At 46.7% G+C, this 6,773-nt stretch overlaps 1 long non-coding RNA gene across 2 annotated transcripts; it reads left to right on the forward strand.

Annotated features, from left to right (window-relative positions):
* Nucleotides 1–2,829: 2,829 nt before the first annotated feature.
* LOC119367097 lies at nt 2,830–3,634 on the forward strand. Of its 2 annotated transcripts, none has more exons than XR_005176196.1 (3): nt 2,830–2,941; nt 3,421–3,489; nt 3,594–3,634. It is a non-coding gene; the product is annotated as an uncharacterized LOC119367097 (long non-coding RNA). The 2 variants fall into 2 exon arrangements; XR_005176194.1 differs by lacking the exon at nt 2,830–2,941 and adding an exon at nt 3,009–3,063.
* Nucleotides 3,635–6,773: the final 3,139 nt, after the last annotated feature.

The raw sequence follows: 6,773 nt of genomic DNA on the forward strand, positions 1-6,773 counted from the left end.
GACTTTGATCCGCCGCCGCCTCCAACCGCTCCCACCCCTCCCCGCCGTTCCCACCCACCTCCGACCTCCTCAGCCACCGCCGCCGACCTCGTCCCTCCCTCCCCTCACCATCTTTCCCTTCCCTATGCCCCAGATCGAGTCGACCATGCACTAGGGTTCTGTCCCAAGGGCGCGGGGACGAACGCGGACGGCTGGCTCCCCCACACCATGGGGGAGCTGCTCGAGGAGGCCGCCGCCAGGAGATCCGCCTCGAGGAGGCACCTCCTCCCTTCCGCCGCCGCCCCCTCCTTCCCCATCCCGCCGCTGCCTCCCCTTGTCTCCCAAACCGACCACGTGCCGGCAGCGAAACAGACAGCAGCTTGGCCAAGATGGCGGCTGTGGCGAAAGAAGGAGGGGAGCCCGACTACTTGGCGGGGGAGAGGGCCACGACGCAATTCGTCGTCGACGGCATGAAGGTCGCCTGGGCCGGTTCCCGCCACGTTGTCGAGGTCGCCGACCGCATGGCTCGCCTCGTCGCCTCCGACCCCGTAAGCAGCAACCTTAACCCCCTTCCCCAATTCCACTGATTTCAATCCCTCGGTTGCCCTCCCCTCCATGGACGGATGAGCACAAGAATTTTCTGTCTGTAGCATGCGCGAGTTTAGCAAAACTACTTGCTGTCAGCTTCAACCTCCCTGCTCGCACACAGCTTTGGACGCTCCACCTCCCTGCTCTGCTTGCTGATTTCCTCGGCTTAGCCCCATCCCACTGTACCAAATTGTCGCCTAGTTTTGGATCATGTACTGTTTGCAAGATGTTTGTATCAGGCAGCAGGGGATGACAATGAGGCCGCCCAGCTCTGAATGATAGCGTTGCTGTTCTGAATGATGAGTTAAACTGCAGGACTACTTTTCATAAGATTTGGTATGAAATCATAACTGCTTGTTACTCCTGAATGATAGTACTTGGTCTGTAGTAATTAGGATAGTATGATGAGCCAGGTTTTTTGCCCCGTGGTCTGTGTCTATGCCTATGCATGGTCGTCATCATTCATCAGGACCAGGCATGGACAGCGGGTTTTCCTGGCTTTCTACTTTGTTTAAGAGTTGTTGTTTCTATTATTATAAGTACTGAAAAGTCCTTTATTCCATTTCCAGCTATGCTGAGAGTTCTTCTTTCGGTTCCATTTTAAGAAAAACTTTGTTATTGTTGTTCAGAAACCAAGCTAGTGTATTAGGATTCCTAATTCATGCTTGCAAATAAATAAAAACTTACTGAGATTCATTGTACCTGATGTACTACTGAGATTCATTAGGGGTAGTACAAGCTACTGTATAGATTCATTATGATGAACGGCTATACGCAGTGGGCACGGAGGCGCCGCCAGCGGGATGAGCGCGGCTCGCTGCCTGGGCCGAACGGATTTGCAGCATTATCCTCAATGCTTGGGGTGGAGGCATTGTTTTCCAACACCAACCCAAGCTTTCTCCAGCATTTATTTGTTCTATATGTATGTACTGTTGGCTGACATACTTATGTGTTCTTTTTTGTGGATTAACAGAGGAGGAAGCAAACTTGCTGAAGCAAACTTGCCCGGCAAGAAGGGATCCCTCAAGGTAACCCCAACGTCTTCCATTTTGCACTTTTCTCACCAACAATACTGATCGATCGATAGATAGATGCTGACCCTCTATTTTTGTGATGTGTGGCTATTGCAGCTGGACGAATGGGTGTTGTGCCGGCTGTACAACAAGAACAACTGGGAGAAGGTCAAGGTGGAGCAGGACATGGCTGTGGAGGCATGGCCTGTACGCTCGTCAACCTTGCCACTTCGTGGTATCCGCCTCTCCCCCTCCCCTCCCTCCCTTGCTTACACATCCTCGACTCCCATGGATATGAAGGCTTGCGGTTTGTGTTTGTTTACCTCGATTGCTTGCTTCGTGCAGTCAGGAATTGGGGTAGATTGTTCACATTTGAGCGATCTATCGGGTTATTCTTATGATGGTGTATCTAAGTTGCATTTTCTTACTACTGTTCTCAAGCAGCATTATTCAAGTTTCACTGCTTGAACTTCTTGTATACTGTTGTTTTACCTAACTGCCTTATGGCTAGTAGTATCATGTATCTGTACTGTAGCAGTGAACATAGCATAATTCTGTATAACTTGCATCATCATATCATCAGTAACAATAGTTCTACGACATCAAAGGCTCCGCTGCTGGTACAAGACCTCGGTGCTATAGTACCCGCGAGGAGGAGCGTATGCGTATACAGAGAGAGAATTGTTCTTAATTTCAGTGCCCGTTGTTTTAGGTTCTACTTGCATATATACTCCTAAGGTGATGCATGCATGATCAGTACCAGTGTGAGTGTGTGGTGAAGAATTTTTGATGGGAACATGGAGGATGATGCTTTTGCTGTGTAATTGTTTATCACCCCTCGTAACATGTATATTTAGCGGTTACTACTAAAAGTTTTGCATTTCAGTGCTGGGTAGGTAGGATCTTAGGATCATCAACTATTCTACACTGTTTTAACTAGTTCTGCATTTTTACATACATGTGTACAACTGTAAATCCAAGTGGACATGCTATCTTTTGCAGGCTTATTTCAGGTTGTGGTTGTTTGTCCTAAAATATGTCAGGGTCTGTTTTTTTAATATCCTCGTCCACTAAGTTGTCGTCTCCGCTATGTCCTATTGAAGAAGATTTCATATTCAGTGCCTTTGTAACTATTGTCTTTAGCCTGAAGCTTTCTATTCTTTATCAATTTTTCCATGTTTCTCATTGATTATGCTCCTCCCTGCAGTGGTGTACAGACCAGCAGCCGCCGTAGATCCTGTCTCCATACTGTGGCCTATGGCGTCCGCCGGTGGATCCCTCGTTGTGGCGCTCGTCGTGTGCTTCCTCGTGGGCACCAACCCACGGTGGCACATCTGTATCGTCGCCATGCCACAGAAGTTGTAGGTCGACTAGCTCATCACCGTTCACCTCTTGAAGGACAACCCCTTCCAACCTTGTGAGATACGACCGACTCTCCCCTTCTGTTCCTAGTTGTCCGTGAGCTGGGCACTTGAGATGAGATGTACATGTCCCAACCTCCCTCCCTCCCTTGTATGAATATGCTCTCAAATAGTCGTCTGTGTGAATGGACGTATGATAAGAACTAAGAACTCAAATTCACTAATTGTCTAAGATATTTCATTAGGATCTATAAACTACTTGAGGTACATAAACTGTCCGCACCACCAATGTGTGTAGTTCTTGGGCCCTCTTGGTAGTTGATTCTCAGTACGACTATAGAGTTGATAGTATGCTACTATGCATCACCATTTATGAGTTATGCAGAATAAGAATTAAAATTTGCTGCAAATCACATGCTTTGTACCGCTTTACTTGCAATTTAAGATACACTCTTATGTTTTTCTCTCCTGTATTGCAGAACTGTGTGTATCAAACAAATCATGACATCTGCTTCATTTCAAACAAATCAACGAGTCAATAGATGATGGTTTCTAATTTGCTCCTCACAACTTATTATTTTGCTGTATATGGTTACTAATTTGAAAGGCAGGTGGATAGCTGATGTTGAACTCATGATGGCATTATTTGCAGGACAAGTATGAGTGTGTGGTGAAGGCCAATGTTAATCTGGATAAGCAAGTTCTGTCCTTGGGTTTTGCTCTATTGGTGAAGCCTCCTCACTGCTATTCTGCAGGAGAATCTGAGATGCACCTCCAACGCCTCAAAATCCAGCAGAAAAAGGTTTGGTTTTGCTCCTCCTAGTCCTCTTCTAGCTAGTTGTACACTGCTGCTACCTGCACTTTGCATTCCTGCCACCCATGGATGCCTAACTGAATCACAACCTCAACGAAAAAGAAAAAAATAATATCAATCTAGTTTGCTGCAGTATATGCAAATACAGTTGGGGTTCAGTTGTTGACTTGTGTAATCGCGCCATAAATTGGCACGACTTTGTTTGCATCATCATGTACAGGACCCTGCTGTGTTTGCGATGCATGCATCGATACTGGGCCGCTTCTGGTACAGCTGAACCGTCTCCCCTCTCTACTCATACATGGAACCATGTTCGTGTGTTTGATTTAGACCGTGATATAAGACACAATGTAGGCAGCATGTAAGCTTGATTGTCGTTTCTTATTCCTAAAATTTGATAATTGAACAACTTCTCAGGCTTCTAGTAGCCTACGTGTGTGTATTAGGCTTTCTAGGTGTGGTCCTATGTGCTACTTTAGAATTTTCTTGCTCTCCTATGAACTGTTCTATTTTCAACAGTTTTCGTGGTTCATGCTAGCAAGAGTCCTTGCATGATCAGTGTGGTCTTTTGAAAACTTCCATGAGAGCAGGCTATCTAATTTTCTACATTTAATTACCCGCCTGCATCTACCATTGACCTGAACAGTGGCAATTGAGCACCACCACTACTAGTAGATTCAGAATATGTAGTCCTGAAAATTAAAGGGAGTAGCAGTAAATGAGTCAAACAAAAATGTCCACCTGCAAATGTTTGCTCTGTTGCTGAAGCTCCTCTTTGCTCTAACCATTTTCGCACCAAATGCAGAATGTTTTATTTTTATTTTCCCCTAATTGTTCTGTTTATAAGCTGTAGATGTCCTTTGTTCAAGTGTCGAAGCACCCAGCAAGTCCCATGATGAAGAAGCATCCATCAAGGAGTACCTCATTTGAGCTTGTTATTTTTGATCTTTTTGTGTATTAGAAAACTGGATACTATGTATTATTGTAATTTACCAAGTTTGGCTGTATTGAGAAATATTCTGCATTTATAGCATATATTTGAACTGGAAATTGACTGAAAATGACGCATGTACAGAACTTAAGAGTGTTGAGTCCTAAATTAAAATGCCATGGCTAAGTGCCAAAAAAACTAGACTGTAAAAGGCAGAGGCAAAAAAGAAAAGAAAAACATGACTGTAAAAGGCTGAAGGCCAAAAAAATACTGGACTGTTAAAGGCCGTGGCCCAACAAGAAATTGAATGTCTAATTTCATAAAAATAAAAAAGGCAGCAAATGTTGGGCCAGGCCCATGTAGCTAGCGAAAATTAACAGAAAAAAGATATATTAAAAAGGCTGAATTAATGGGCTCGGCCCATCTAAAGCACCCAATTGGACCGGGCTGATTCTAATTTTTGACCTTTTTCAATTGGTCACAATTTTGCCACGTTAGATTGCCACGTCGGATCCGACGTGGCCTGGGCAGATAGCTAGTGACCAAAACAAAAGGTCATGGGTTCAACGACCTTCTGTTTTGGTCGTAAACGTCTACAACCTTCTCACAGAGAAGGTCGTTAATTTCAGTTTTCAACCGCCAGCTTTTGACCTTCTGTTTTTGGTCACAAAAAGGTCGGAAATGAAAAACAATGACATTTCAGTGACCAATAGTCAAGGTCACAAGTTGACATATTTCCTGTAGTGAGGTCCATTGGGCGAAGCACGCGGGACACTGCTTGTTGGACCAGGCAGGGGAGGAGGTGGAGGAGCATGCCGTGTAGGGTCTGGAGGTGGAGGAGGTCCTCGAGGGTTGCCATCAACTATAGCCAGAACAGGAAAAACAAGTTAGTTGTTTATCTTGATGCTCGAACTAACATAGCGTGCGCAACTGGGTAGCATGTTCTGTGCAACTGGGCACCATGATGTGTGCAACTGAAGTTACAGGCCTAGTTAGATGGGGTGTTGGGGCAGGTAATTACCTGGATGATGAGGCCCCTGAGTACTCCTTGTCACTATAAAAAAAGACACATTCGTGACATTTTGGGCCGAACGAATTTTTTTCTGTCATGCTTATGACACTTCTATGACGATAATTGTGACAAAACCCGGTATCATCATAGATGTGGTGGGCTCATACTTCTATGACAAAAAATCATGACATAAAATGGGCTTTTCATCCTGGGCGGGCCGGAGACGCAGCTGCATGACATTCTTTGGGCCGTCCATGACGGAAAAACCGTGGTAGAAGCGAGGGCGAGGAAAATATCGGGTTGTTCCCAGTTACGGTGGGTAGTTGGGGCCGAGCGATGCACGGAGGTTTCCGCGTTTCTCTCGTACACGCACGCACGTGGGTGCGAGGCGTTGGGCTCTAACTGAACCTGAGCGAGGCGTTCACCTACTGAACCCGAGCGATTGCACTATAGGCTACGCGTTACTGAACCCGAGCAATTGATTGATGACTGTTAACTGAACCCGATCGAGCTATTCCTTCGCTACTGCTGCTAACTAAAGCTGATCGATGCTGCCTCTGGATGAACAGTGAGCGTTGTTGGGGGAGGGGGGTTTGGATGAATAGTTCCTGGTGGGGGGTTGGATGAATAGGACCCTGTGGTGTTGCCGCTGGATGAACATGACCCCGATCGATCGAGCCAGTTGGGCGTGGAGGAACAAGACCCTATGGAGGGCTGGATGAATAGGACCCCATGGAGGGAAGGTTGAACAGTAGCCGGTGGAGGGCTGGTTGAACAGTAGCCAGTGGAGGGCTGGATGAACAGTAGCCCATGGAGGGGTGGTTGAATAGGACCCCATGGAGAGGGCTAGTTGAACAGTAGCCGGTGGAGGAGCGCGCGGTGGAGGCTGGATGAACAGGAGCCCGTGGATGACCAGTTGCAGGTGGAGGCTGGAGGAGGTCGATGGTGGATGAACAGTAGCCCATGGAGGCTGGAGGAGGTCGACGGTGGAGATGAACAGTATCCCACGGAGTCCGTTTTGTGGTACGCCACACCCCTCCCGATGAACAGGACCCCTATTTCGACCGTAGCGCTC

This window comes from Triticum dicoccoides, chromosome 2B (assembly GCF_002162155.2).
Source record: "Triticum dicoccoides isolate Atlit2015 ecotype Zavitan chromosome 2B, WEW_v2.0, whole genome shotgun sequence".
In the NCBI taxonomy this organism is placed as follows: domain Eukaryota; kingdom Viridiplantae; phylum Streptophyta; class Magnoliopsida; order Poales; family Poaceae; genus Triticum; species Triticum dicoccoides.